Genomic DNA, 12,765 nt, shown 5'->3' on the forward strand with positions numbered 1-12,765 from the left:
CAAGGAACTCGCCCTCTTCCAGAGAGGCAATTACCGAGCGGAGGGACTCCATACGGAATTGACGTACACGGACGTACTTGTTGAGGAGCTTGAGGTCCAATATTGGACGTACTGAGCCGTCCTTCTTTGGTACAATGAAAAGATTGGAATAGAAACCTTGGTACCTCTCGTTCTGAGGTACCGGGATGATGACCCCGTCTTCCCATAGCGATCTTATGGCCTGAAAATACTGACGGACCCTTGCTCTGGGAGGAGGGGACTGGAAGAAACGAGATGGGGGAAGAGAGACAAACTCTATCTTGTAACCGAAGGATACCAGTTCGCGGACCCATCGGTCGGGAACTACCGAGAGCCACGCGTCCCGAAAGAAGAGTAGGCGGCCGCCAACTCTGTCGGTGTCCTTTGGCGTCTGCCAAGAGTCATTGAGGTGGAGACCTGTTAGGTCTGGGCCCCCTGGACCCCTGTTGTCTGGGTCTGCCTCTCCAAGAGGGAGAAGGTTTGTAAGATGGCTGGGAGGTTCTGTCCTTGCGCTGACCTCTCCCGGCGCCGGGTGGCGCGGAGGGAGGATTGGACCAATTGGAGCCGAAACGGAAATATCGGCCTCGGCCCTGTTGGTTGCGAAAGGGGCGAAAGGTCCGTTGCTGGGGAAGGAATTTGCTCTTTCCCCCTGTGGAGTCTGCGATTATTTTATCTAGTTTGTCCCCAAAAAGGCGTTCGCCCTGGTATGGAAGGGACGTGAGAGATTTTTTGGATCCTGAGTCCGCTTTCCAGTCCCTGAGCCAAAGGGATCTGCGGATCGTGACAGCATTGGCCGCTGCCTGTGAGGCACAGTTGGCCGCGTCTAAGGATGCGGAAACTACAAAGTCCCCCGCTCTGGCAATCTGAGTGGCCAGGTGTGAAACCTCGGGGGGTAAGTCGGCGTGTAGTGCTGTAGAGGCTAAAGACTCGGCCCAATGGGTCATGGTTTTTGCAACCCATGTGGCGGCAAAAGAAGGGAAGAGAGAAGCCGAGGAAGCTTCAAAAGCCGAGCGAGCCATCTGGTCAATTTGTCTATCAGTGGGATGCTTGATGGACGCGCCCTCGGAGGAGGATAGAACCGCCTTGGTGGCTAGCCGCGACACTGGCGGGTCCACGGAGGGTGACTGAGACCACTCCTTAGCAAGGTCCTGAGCAAACGGATACTTCAATTGCATAGCCTTCTGACCTGAGAAGCGTTTATCCGGACGGACTCTGTGGAGATCGACAATGTCCTTGAATTGAGGATGCGTAGGAAAAAATCTATGAGCCTTTGTGGTTCGCCCGAATGACACGGGATGAACCGCCTTGGACGGGGTTTCCTCCTCTAACTGTAGCGTCTGACTTACCGAGTCTATGAGAGAATCTAGGGTCTCTTGGTCGTGACGATACTCTGGGGAACAGGACACGCTGGATGCGTCGTCCAGAAAGGATTCCCTGCTATGAGCTGGGGATGAGTGACGAGAGACTTCGCTCTCTGAGCCGGAGGGCTGATCACGGACCGGAGATATTACCCTGGACTTCTTTCTAGATGAGAGAGGGCTTCTGGAAACGGTACGACCTCTAGGCCGAGAGGGGTTTTTAGGCCGCGTTACATCATCCGTGGAAGCGCCCTGGGTAAGGGACGGGTCACGGAGGGACTGTATCGTCCTTTCCAAGGATGCCACAGATCGAGCAAGGGAGGACGCCCATGCGGGGGTACTAGGCTCACTACATTCCGGGTCAGAGGCCGGAGTATCCTGTGCCGCAGACATTTCGCAGGCGGAGCACAGCGGGGTAGTGTGACCTCGGGGCAGAGATACCTTGCAGGAGGTGCACACAGCAAAAATAACAGAGTGGGTCTTTCCAGTCCGTTTTTGCTTAGACTGTGACATCTTTGCCATAAAGTGAGCGTACTGGCAGGGGAAGAGACAATCCTACTGAGTGCGTCTCACCAAGTTCTGCGGTGCTTGGCAGGGAGATCCTGAAGTCCTGTGCGCTGTGGTGCTGCAGAGCCGCCAGCGCACTTCCTGGTCCAAGATGGCCGCCGAGATGTGAGAAGGGCGCTTCTCGGGAACGAGAAGCGCCCAGAGAGAGAGAGAGAGAGGGAGGGGGGCGTGTCGTGGGCGGGCGGTGGATTCCCTGCTATGCGCGTCGGAACGCTGCCATAGCCACCGCCATCCCACTGTATGAGGGAGGGAGTCTGATTTCCGCCCTAACAGAGCGCCGGATTGCCCGCCATGCCTCCATTATAAAGCTGCCCCGCGGCTGCAGCGCCGCATTAGAAAGAGGATAAGGGATCCCTGAACGGGCGGTCCCCTGTCAGCTGGTCGGCCCCCGCACTTACCTTGTGCGATGGGGCCGATGCTCCATCCACCTTCACCTTAGTAGGGAGAGGGTGGAGAGCTTCTGCCGCCGTGCAACATCCGCTATGTTCAGTGGTGATGCAGTGGGCGGCTGCACGGACGCCATGGCATTCTGTCCGGCTGTGCCCTGGCTCCAGGAAACTTAGGTGGATGATTAGTCCCCGTGGTCGCCTGACAGGGAGGGAGGGAGATCGGAACGCTAAGGAACCGTCGCCACACTGGAAAGTGAGCCAGGGCTGGCATCCATCGTCGCGGGAAAGGATACAGGAGGAACGCTCCATGTACTTGCCCGTTGTTGGTGCGGGAGAGATCAGAGCTGAAAATTTGCCTGTCGCTCCCTTCCGTTAAAAACAAAAATTGGTGGGGTCCTGAGGACCCAAGTGCCTCCTGAGACACTAAGTAAGAACTGGCTCTGGATTGTCCAGCCTGTGGGTGTATACTGCAGGGGAGGAGTTAATCTTTTGTGTGTGTTTAACTTAGTGTCCTCCTGGTGGCAGCAGCATAACACCCATTCGTCCTGTGTCCCCCAATGATACGTAGGAGAAATGGTATTTTTTTTATTTCAATTAAAAGACTTTATACTTGCTGTGTTTATTTACCATAGAACTATAGGATTAGTAATGGATGGGTGTCTTATAGACCAGCCTAATAGCAACCCCCAGCTATCTGCTTTAGCTTGGCTGGTTGTAACGCCATTTTTTTTACATTATTTATTTAAATAATTTTAAAAAACGGTGCGGGACCTGTTGTGGATTCTGTTTTTGGGCTCCCTCTGGTGGTTACAACTGGTACTGGGTGACTTTGGTGGGTTGCGGTCTCTGGTTTCCACCTGTCCATCAGAGGCTGGGTGTTTCCTATTTAACCTGGCTTTCCTGTCATTCCCTTGCCGGCTAGCAATGTATCAGTGTGTCTCTGTTACCTTTGCTACCTGCTCCTAGGCCTTCAAGACAAGCTAAGTCTGGATTTCCCTGTTTCATGTTTGCTTTCATGTTTTTAGTCCAGCTTGCAGATATGTAATTCTCTGCTGCTGGTTGCTCTAGTGGGCTGAAATTACCACTCATGTACCATGAGTTGGCACATGAGTTCAAGTAATTTCAGGATGGTATTTTGAAGGGTTTTAAGCTGACCGCGCAGTTCACCTTTTGTATCCTCTGCTATCTAGATTAAGCGGGCCTCATTTTGCTGAATCTGTTTTCATAACTACGTTTGTGCCTTCCTCTCATTTCACCGTCATTATATGTGGGGGGCTGCTATTTCTGTGGGAATATTTCTCTGGAGGCAAGATAGGTCTGTGATTCTTCTGATAGGGGTAGCTAGATCTCCGGCTGGCGCGAGACGTCTAGAGTCCCCCCAGGAACGTTCCCCGGCTGCTGTTAGTTGAGTGTTGAGGTTCAGGATCGCGGTCAGCTCAGGTTCCATCACCCTAGAGCTCGTCCTGTTTTTGCCCGTGTTATGTGTTTAATTCCCTGCCATTGGGAACATGACAGGGACCCCTCTATTCTTGATAACCAGCCTTGCTAAAGCTGACAGCTGAGGGTTGCAGCCCGCAGCTTTCAGTGTTGCCTGTCTGGTTATCAAAAATACAGGGAAACTTACTCCATTTAAAAAAAAAAAATGTTATTTATAGCACAGACTGATGAACACACACTTCAGTGGTGCCTGCTCTCGCTGTTATTAGTGACAGCAGGCACTGGCTTATAGGAGTAGTCTTCCCAACTGCCGATGACTGTGACCGGAGGTAAACTTTTTACCTCCGGTCACAGCTGTGGGGGCTCACGCTGTCACCTGAAATCGTGGGAACCGCAGCGTTGGATTGGTGATAATGATCTTATCCATTATGTGAGGCAGTGACAGGTGACAAAATTAGAATATCATCAAAAATTTAATTTATTTCAGTTCATCCATACAAAAAGAGAAACTCATATATTATATACAGTCATTACAAACAGAGTGATCTATTTCAAGTGTTTATTTCTGTTACTGTTGATGATTATGGCTTACAACCAATGAAAACCCAAAAGTCATTATTTCAATAATATAATAATATTTCAATAAATAAGAATTAACAAAAAAAAACACCCGCAAAGGCTTCCTAAGCATTTAAAAAGGTCCCTTAGTCTGTTTTAGTAGGCTCCACAATCATGGGGAAGACTGCTGACTTGACAGATGTCTAGAAGGCAGCCACAAAATGTCATTGCTAAAGAAGCTGGCTGTTCACAGAGTGCTGTATCCAAGCATATTAATGGAAAGTTGAGTGGAAGGAAAAAGTGTGGTAGAATAAGGTGCACAATCAACCTGGATAACAGAAGCCTTGAAAGGATTGTTAAGAAAAGGCCATTCAAAAATTTGGGGGAGATTCACAAGCAGTAGACTGCTGCTGGAGTCATTGCTTCAAGAGCCACCACACCCAGACGTATCCAGGACATGGGCTACAAGTGTTGCATTCCTTGTGTTAAGCCACTCATGACCAATAGACAATACCCGAAGTTTCTTACCTGGACCAAGGAGAAAAAGAACTGGACTGTTGCTCAGTGGTCCAATGTGTTGTTTTCAGATGAAAGTAAATTTTGCATTTAATTTGGAAATCTAGGTCCAGAGTCTGGAGGAAGAGTAGAGAGGCACACAATCCAAGCTGCTTGAGGTCTAGTGTGAAGTTTCCACAATCAGTGATGGTTTGGTGAGCGATGTCATCTGCTGGTGTAGGTCCACTGTGTTTTATCAAGACCAAAGTCAGTGCAGCCGTCAACCAGGAAATTTTAGAGCACTTCATGCTTCCCTCTGCCGACAAGCTTTATGGAGATGGAAATTTCATTCTCCAGCAGGACTTGGCACCTGTCCACACTGCCAAAAGTACCAATTCCTGGTTTATAAACAACAGTATCACTGTGCTTGATTGGCCAGCAAACTCGCCTGACCTTAACCTCATAGAGAATATATGGGGTATTGTCAAGAGGAAGATGAGAAACACCAGACCCAACAATGCAGACAAGCTATCAAAGCAACCTGGGCTTCCATAACACCTCAGCAGTGACAAAGAGTGATTGTTTTCATGCCACTCCGCTTTGATGCAGTAATTGATGCAAAAGGAGCCCCGACCAAGTATTGAGTGCATTTGATGAACATACATTTCAAGCTGCTTTTATAAAGTATTCTAATTTACTGAAATAATGACTTTGGGGTTTTCATTGGCTGTAAGCCATAATCATCAACAGTAACAGAAATAAACACTTCAAATAGATCACTCTGTTTGTAATGACTCTACATAATATATGAGTTTCACTTTTTGTATTGAAGAAATGAAATAAATTAACTTTTTGATGACATTCTACATTTTGTGAGAAGCACCTGTATATGGGTGTACTCTCTGGCTGACATTGGTATATGGGGGTACTCTGTGCTAGCACTGTATAAGGGTGCGCTCTCTGGCTGACACTGGCATATGGGGGTACTCTGTGCTAGCACTGTATATGTTTGTACTCTCTGACTGGCACTGATACATGAGGGTAGTCTGGGCTAGCACTGTATATGGGTGTGTTCTCTGGCTGACACTGATATATGGTGGTGCTCTGTGGCTGGTCCTGATATATGGGGGTAGTGTGGGCTAGCACTGTATATGGGTATGCTCTCTGGCTGGCACTGATACATGGGGGTACTCTGGGCTAGCACTCTATATGGGTGTACTCTCTGGCTGACACTGATATATTGGGGTATTCTGTGGCTGGCAGTGTATAAGGGTGTGTTCTCTGGCTGGCACTGATATATGGGGTATTCTGGGCTAGCAGTGTATACTGTATGGGTGTGCTCTGTGGCTGGCACTGATATATGGGGGTACTCTGGGCTAGCAGTGTATATGGGTGTGTTCTGTGGATGGCACTGATATATGGGGGTACTCTGGGCTAGCACTGTGTATGGGGGTACTCTCTGGCTGACACTGATATATGGGGGCAGTCTGGGCTAGCAGTGTATATGGTGTGCTCTCTGGCTGACACTGGTATATGGGGGTAGTCTGGGCTAGCACTGTGTATGGGTGTGTTCTCTGGCTGACACTGGTATATAGGGTACTCTGTGGCTAGCACTGTATATGGGTATGCTCTCTGGCTGGCACTGATATATGAGGGTAGTGTGGGCTAAAACTGTATATGGGTGTACTCTCTGGCTGACACTGATATATGGCGGTACTCTGTAGCTGGCCCTGATATATGGGGGTAGTGTGGGCTAGCATTTTTTATGGGTGTGTTCTCTGGCTGGCACGGATATATGGGGGTAGTCTGGGCTAGCAGTGTATATGGTGTGCTCTCTGGCTGACACTGGTATATGGGGGTAGTCTGGGCTAGCACTGTGCATGGGGGTGCTCTCTGGCTGACACAGGTGTATATGGGGGTAGTCTGGGCTAGCACTGTGTATGGGGGTGCTCTGGCTGACACTGATATATGGGGGTAGTCTGGGCTAGCACTGTGTATGGGGGTGCTCTCTGGCTGACACTGATATATGGGGGTAGTCTGGGCTAGCACTGTGTATGGGTGTGCTCTCTGGCTGACACAGGTGTATATGGGGGTAGTCTGGGCTAGCACTATGTATGGGGGTGCTCTGGCTGACACTGGTGTATGGGGGTAGTCTGGGCTAGCACTGTGTATGGGGGTGCTCTGGCTGACACTGGTATATGGGGGTAGTCTGGGCTAGCACTGTGTATGGGGGTGCTCTCTGGCTGACACAGGTGTATATGGGGGTAGTCTGGGCTAGCACTATGTATGGGGGTGCTCTGGCTGACACTGGTGTATGGGGGTAGTCTGGGCTAGCACTGTGTATGGGGGTGCTCTGGCTGACACTGGTATATGGGGGTAGTCTGGGCTAGCACTGTGTATGGGGGTGCTCTGGCTGACACTGGTATATGGGGGTAGTCTGGGCTAGCACTGTGTATGGGGGTGCTCTCTGGCTGACACAGGTGTATATGGGGGTAGTCTGGGCTAGCACTGTGTATGGGGGTACTCTGGCTGACACTGGTGTATGGGGGTAGTCTGGGCTAGCACTGTGTATGGGGGTGCTCTGGCTGACACTGGTATATGGGGGTAGTCTGGGCTAGCACTGTGTATGGGTGTGCTCTCTGGCTGACACTGGTATACAGGGGTAGTCTGGGCTAGCACTGTGTATGGGGGTGCTCTCTGGCTGACACTGATATATGGGGGTACTCTCTGGCTGACACTGATATATTGGGGTATTCTGTGGCTAGCAGTGTATAAGGGTGTGTTCTCTGGCTGGCACTGATATATGGGGGTACTCTGGGCTAGCAGTGTATATGGGGGTACTCTCTGACTGACACTGATATATGGGGGTAGTATGGGCTAGCAGTGTATATGGGTGTGCTCTCTGGCTGGCACTGATATATGGGGGTACTCTGTAGCTGGCCCTGATATATGGGGGTAGTGTGGGCTAGCATTTTTTATGGGTGTGTTCTCTGGCTGGCACTGATATATGGGGGTAGTCTGGGCTAGCACTGTATATGGGTGTGCTCTCTGGCTGACACTGGTATATGGGGGTAGTCTGGGCTAGCACTGTGCATGGGGGTGCTCTCTGGCTGACACTAGTATATGGGGGTAGTCTGGGCTAGCACTGTGTATGGCGGTGCTCTCTGGCTGACACTGGTATATGGGGGTAGTCTGGGCTAGCACTGTGTATGGGGGTGCTCTCTGGCTGACACTGGTATATGGGGGTAGTCTGGGCTAGCACTGTATATGGGTGTGCTCTCTGGCTGACACTGGTATATGGGGGTAGTCTGGGCTAGCACTGTGTATGGGGGTGCTCTCTGGCTGACACTGGTATATGGGGGTAGTCTGGGCTAGCACTGTATATGGGTGTGCTCTCTGGCTGACACTGGTATATGGGGGTAGTCTGGGCTAGCACTGTGTATGGGGGTGCTCTCTGGCTGACACTGGTATATGGGGGTAGTCTGGGCTAGCACTGTGTATGGGGGTGCTCTCTGGCTGACACTGGTATATGGGGGTAGTCTGGGCTAGCACTGTATATGGGTGTGCTCTCTGGCTGACACTGGTATATGGGGGTAGTCTGGGCTAGCACTGTGTATGGGGGTGCTCTCTGGCTGACACTGGTATATGGGGGTAGTCTGGGCTAGCACTGTATATGGGTGTGCTCTCTGGCTGACACTGGTATATGGGGGTAGTCTGGGCTAGCACTGTGTATGGGGGTGCTCTCTGGCTGACACTGGTATATGGGGGTAGTCTGGGCTAGCACTGTATATGGGGGCACTGTGGTTGGGACACATATGTGGGGCTTTGGCTGTTACTACAGGGTCTGAGGCCAACATTGTGGGCGGAGTTTACATGGAAATACATTTCTATGGAGATCTGACAGAAGGCTCTCAAGCAGAGAACCGGTCGCCGCACCGCCGGCCACAAGCTATTCATGCCAGCAGAGGTGACACGTTACACCACAGGTCGCGCTCAGCTCGTACTCACTGCCGACACCTACACCGGCGCGTACTCCGCCACGTACATACCGCACTCACATCACAGGCTGCCCCGCCGTGTGTCACATCCAGAGTGGATAAAGGACCTGTGATGACGTATGACAGTGTGACCAATCACATTCACCGGAAGAGACACACGGCGACTACACGGCTGGAGGACCTTTGGAAAATGTAATCATGTGATCAGTCACGTACATGGGAGGAGGAAAATATTGCAGGGACTGAGGTTCTATGTATGATGTGGCTAGGGGAACATGAGGTGGCACAGGACAGAGAGCGGGCCGCAGTAGGACAGGGAGCGGGCCGCAGTAGGACAGGGAGGGGGGTGTAGGACAATGCGGGCCGCAGTAGGACAGGGAAGGGGGTGTAGGACAGTGCGGGGCGCAGTAGGACAGGGAGCGGGGCGCAGTAGGACAGGGAAGGGGGTGTAGGACAGTGCGGGGCGCAGTAGGACAGGGAGCGGGCCGCAGTAGGACAGGGAGCGGGCCGCAGTAGGACAGGGAGGGGGGCGCAGTAGGACAGGGAGCGGGCCGCAGTAGGACAGGGAGCGGGCCGCAGTAGGACAGGGAGCGGGCCGCAGTAGGACAGGGAGCGGGCCGCAGTAGGACAGGGAGCGGGCCGCAGTAGGACAGGGAGCGGGGCGCAGTAGGACAGGGAGCGGGGCTCAGTAGGACAGGGAGCGGGGCGCAGTAGGACAGGGAGCGGGCCGCAGTAGGACAGGGAGCGGGCCGCAGTAGGACAGGGAGCGGGCCGCAGTAGGACAGGGAGCGGGCCGCAGTAGGACAGGGAGCGGGCCGCAGTAGGACAGGGAAGGGGGTGTAGGACAGTGCAGGGCGCAGTAGGACGGAGCAGGCCGCAGTAGGACAGGGAGCGGGCCGCAGTAGGACAGGGAGCGGGCCGCAGTAGGACAGGGAGCGGGCCGCAGTAGGACAGGGAGCGGGCCGCAGTAGGACAGGGAGCGGGGCGCAGTAGGACAGGGAGCGGGCCGCAGTAGGACAGGGAGCGGGGCGCAGTAGGACAGGGAGCGGGGCGCAGTAGGACAGGGAGCGGGCCGCAGTAGGACAGGGAGCGGGGCGCAGTAGGACAGGGAGCGGGGCGCAGTAGGACAGGGAGCGGGGCGCAGTAGGACAGGGAGCGGGCCGCAGTAGGACAGGGAGCGGGGCGCAGTAGGACAGGGAGCGGGGCGCAGTAGGACAGGGAGCGGGCCGCAGTAGGACAGGAAAAAACAAAAAGAAGAAGATATGCACACAATGGGATCAACCATTTGTAATAAATTTTATTATAACATGTCACTATACATCAAGGCAAAAGAGGAGTCAAACATTTAAAAACATTTAAAAACTAAACGGACCAACCCACATCCCCCAGGACACAATAACAGGTATCCATATACCTACACAAAATATGTGCAAACAATATAGAGGACATCACATCCGGCAACAAAATAATGCAATAATAGTACACATACTTAGTACCCTGTGCTGCTAGCTGAACAAGTCCCCAATATCCCAGATCCGAAATGTGACCGGCACTCCCTAATCAAGCAGCAGGCATAAAATCAGTATCTAGACCATACAAATAAGTGGTATACCTGTCTGCAGCCTTCCTTAATACTAACACCCCACACTATACATTACCAAATACAAGGCAAAGTCCTAGCCACTGAGGAGCCGGTGCACCATTAGTAAAAGTTAGTGGGTATGTCCTCAGGAGGGGTATAGAAATAGCAGGCACAAAAGAACATGTGCCCTTAGATCCAGCTGGGGTGTGCAAGGAGTAAAGCCGAGACACAGGAGGTCCAAGAGGGGGGATGGAGGCCTCACGCGTATCGACGCTGCTAGAGCGTCTTCGTCAGGGGAAGGTAGTCTACACCTCCTGTGTCTCGGAGATGTTACCATCTAGTTTGTCCACTGCCACCCCGTTCCGACTTTATCCCGCCTCCCGCTCCCAGATAAGTACTCTGGCGATAGCAAGTCATGCAGGGAATTCGTGAACCAGTGTGCGATACACCTTGAGCTCCTGGCTGCATGTTTCCCCTCATAGCGGGCTAAAGTGGGATTCATTATTTCTCTTGTCGGGCAGGGCATTGGAGTGGGCTACGCCGCTGTTGGAGCATGACGATCGTGTGGTGCAGAGTGCTCCGCGGTTCCTGAGCACTCTGAAACAGGTCTTTTTGGGACCTCAAGTCACCCATGATACGGTGCTCCAATTGCTGTCACTGACACAGGGCTCATCCTTGGTCAGTCATCTTTCCGTCCACTTCCGGACTTTAGCGTCTGTGCTGGATTGGCCAGATAAAGCCCTCCTCCCTGTATTTTGGAGGGGGCTGGCTGATCATGTGAAGGACGCTTTGGCCACTGGGGAGATTCCCGCCACACTGGAGGAGCTAATAGCTGTATCAACTAGCATCGACCTCCGTTTTAATGAGCGAAGGTTGGAGCAAGCCCAGTGTAGGCAGAGGTTTCGGCTGGCTCCCACCTTCGCCAAACCTCTGGAATTTCCAGTCTAGGCGTCCGAGCCACATGAGGCCATGGAGGTGTCACGAGCGGGATCTAAGTCCCGGACCGCTCATGCGCACAAGGTCTGTCATGTCTGGACATCTTGACTCCAGATGTTCCCAGCGGTAGGGAAAACGTCAGCGTCTAGGGGTTGTAGGAGGAGGTACACTAGACACAGCGACGTTTTCCTCCAAAGTGTCCTTCAATGGGGCAATTACCATAGGCCCATCCACTCTTACAATAGAGCTTTGCCTGGATTATGGAGCGGAGGGGAATTTTATGTCATCTGCTTTCACCCAATAGCACGCAATACCCCTGGTGATGCTCGCCAAACCTGTGATCGTACGAGTGGTAAATGGGTCGACACTGCCCTCACAGATAACACACCAGACCATCCCATTTACCTTATCCAGATCTCCATCCCATCAGGAGATTATCTCCCTGCTAGTCATTTCTGGGGGAATTGATGAGGTCCTGTTAGGGATACCATAGCTACGCTACCACTCTCCTCATATTGAGTGGTCCTCAGGGAGAATTCTGGGATGGAGTGAATCTTGTGAGGGTAGATGTCTGAGGGAGTGCGTTCAGGTTGCTACTACTGAAGTACCGGCATATCTTTTCTCTCTCCCCAAGCCCTATTGACCCCATGCGGACGTGTTCTCCAAGAGGGCTGCGGAGACCCTTCCGCCCCACCACCCCTATGACTGTTCTATTGACCTCTTGCTTGGTGCAGAGCCTCCCCAGGGTCGAGTCTATCCCCTATCTCTCCCGGAGATGGAGGTGATGACCCAATACATTCAGGAGAATCTGGTAAGAGGATTCATTAGGAAGTCAGTGTTGCCTGCGGGGGCTGGGTTCTTTGCGCAGAAAAAGAACGGAGAATTACGTCCATGCATAAATTACAGGGGTCTTAATGCCATTACCGTTAAGAACAAGTACCCTCTGCCCCTGATATCTGAGTTATTCGATAGGTTGCAGGGAGTGAGGGTTTTTACTAAGCTTGATCTGCGGGGTGCTTACAATTTGATTCGCATCCGTGAGGGAGATGAATGGAAGATGGCATTTAACACCAGGAACGGGCACTATGAATACCTGGTGATGCCCTTCGGGCTCTGTAATGCTCCAACCGTTTTCCAAGACTTTGTGAACGATATCTTCCGGGATATGCTCACCACCTCGGTTGTAGTCTATCTGGATGATATTCTCATCTACTCTCCAGATTTAGATTCCCACCGGAGAGATGTTTGCAAAGTCTTCGACCTCCTACGGGCAAACTCCCTCTATGCCAAGTTGGAGAAGTGTGTGTTTGAGCAGGAGTCCTTCCCTTTCCTTGGCTATATCATCTCCACCCGGGGATTGGCTATGGATCCTGCCAAGCTACAGGCTGTGATGGACTGGCAGGAACCCCATTCTCTCAAGGCGGTGC

At 52.2% G+C, this 12,765-nt stretch overlaps 1 protein-coding gene across 3 annotated transcripts in view; it reads right to left on the minus strand.

Annotated features, from left to right (window-relative positions):
* The window catches only part of SKIC3 (SKI3 subunit of superkiller complex), a 168,664-nt gene extending 159,711 nt beyond the window's left edge, over positions 1 to 8,953 (minus strand). Inside the window, exon 1 of one of the 3 annotated variants that reach the window (XM_077289343.1) lies at positions 8,844 to 8,953. The gene's annotated coding sequence lies outside the window, so the exon portion shown is untranslated. The remainder of the gene's footprint in view (positions 1 to 8,843) is intronic. The other 2 variants (XM_077289333.1, XM_077289352.1) reach the window with 2 other exon arrangements.
* Between the last annotated feature and the right edge of the window lie 3,812 nt (positions 8,954 to 12,765).

Source organism: Ranitomeya variabilis, chromosome 1 (genome assembly GCF_051348905.1).
Source record: "Ranitomeya variabilis isolate aRanVar5 chromosome 1, aRanVar5.hap1, whole genome shotgun sequence".
In the NCBI taxonomy this organism is placed as follows: Eukaryota; Metazoa; Chordata; class Amphibia; order Anura; family Dendrobatidae; genus Ranitomeya; species Ranitomeya variabilis.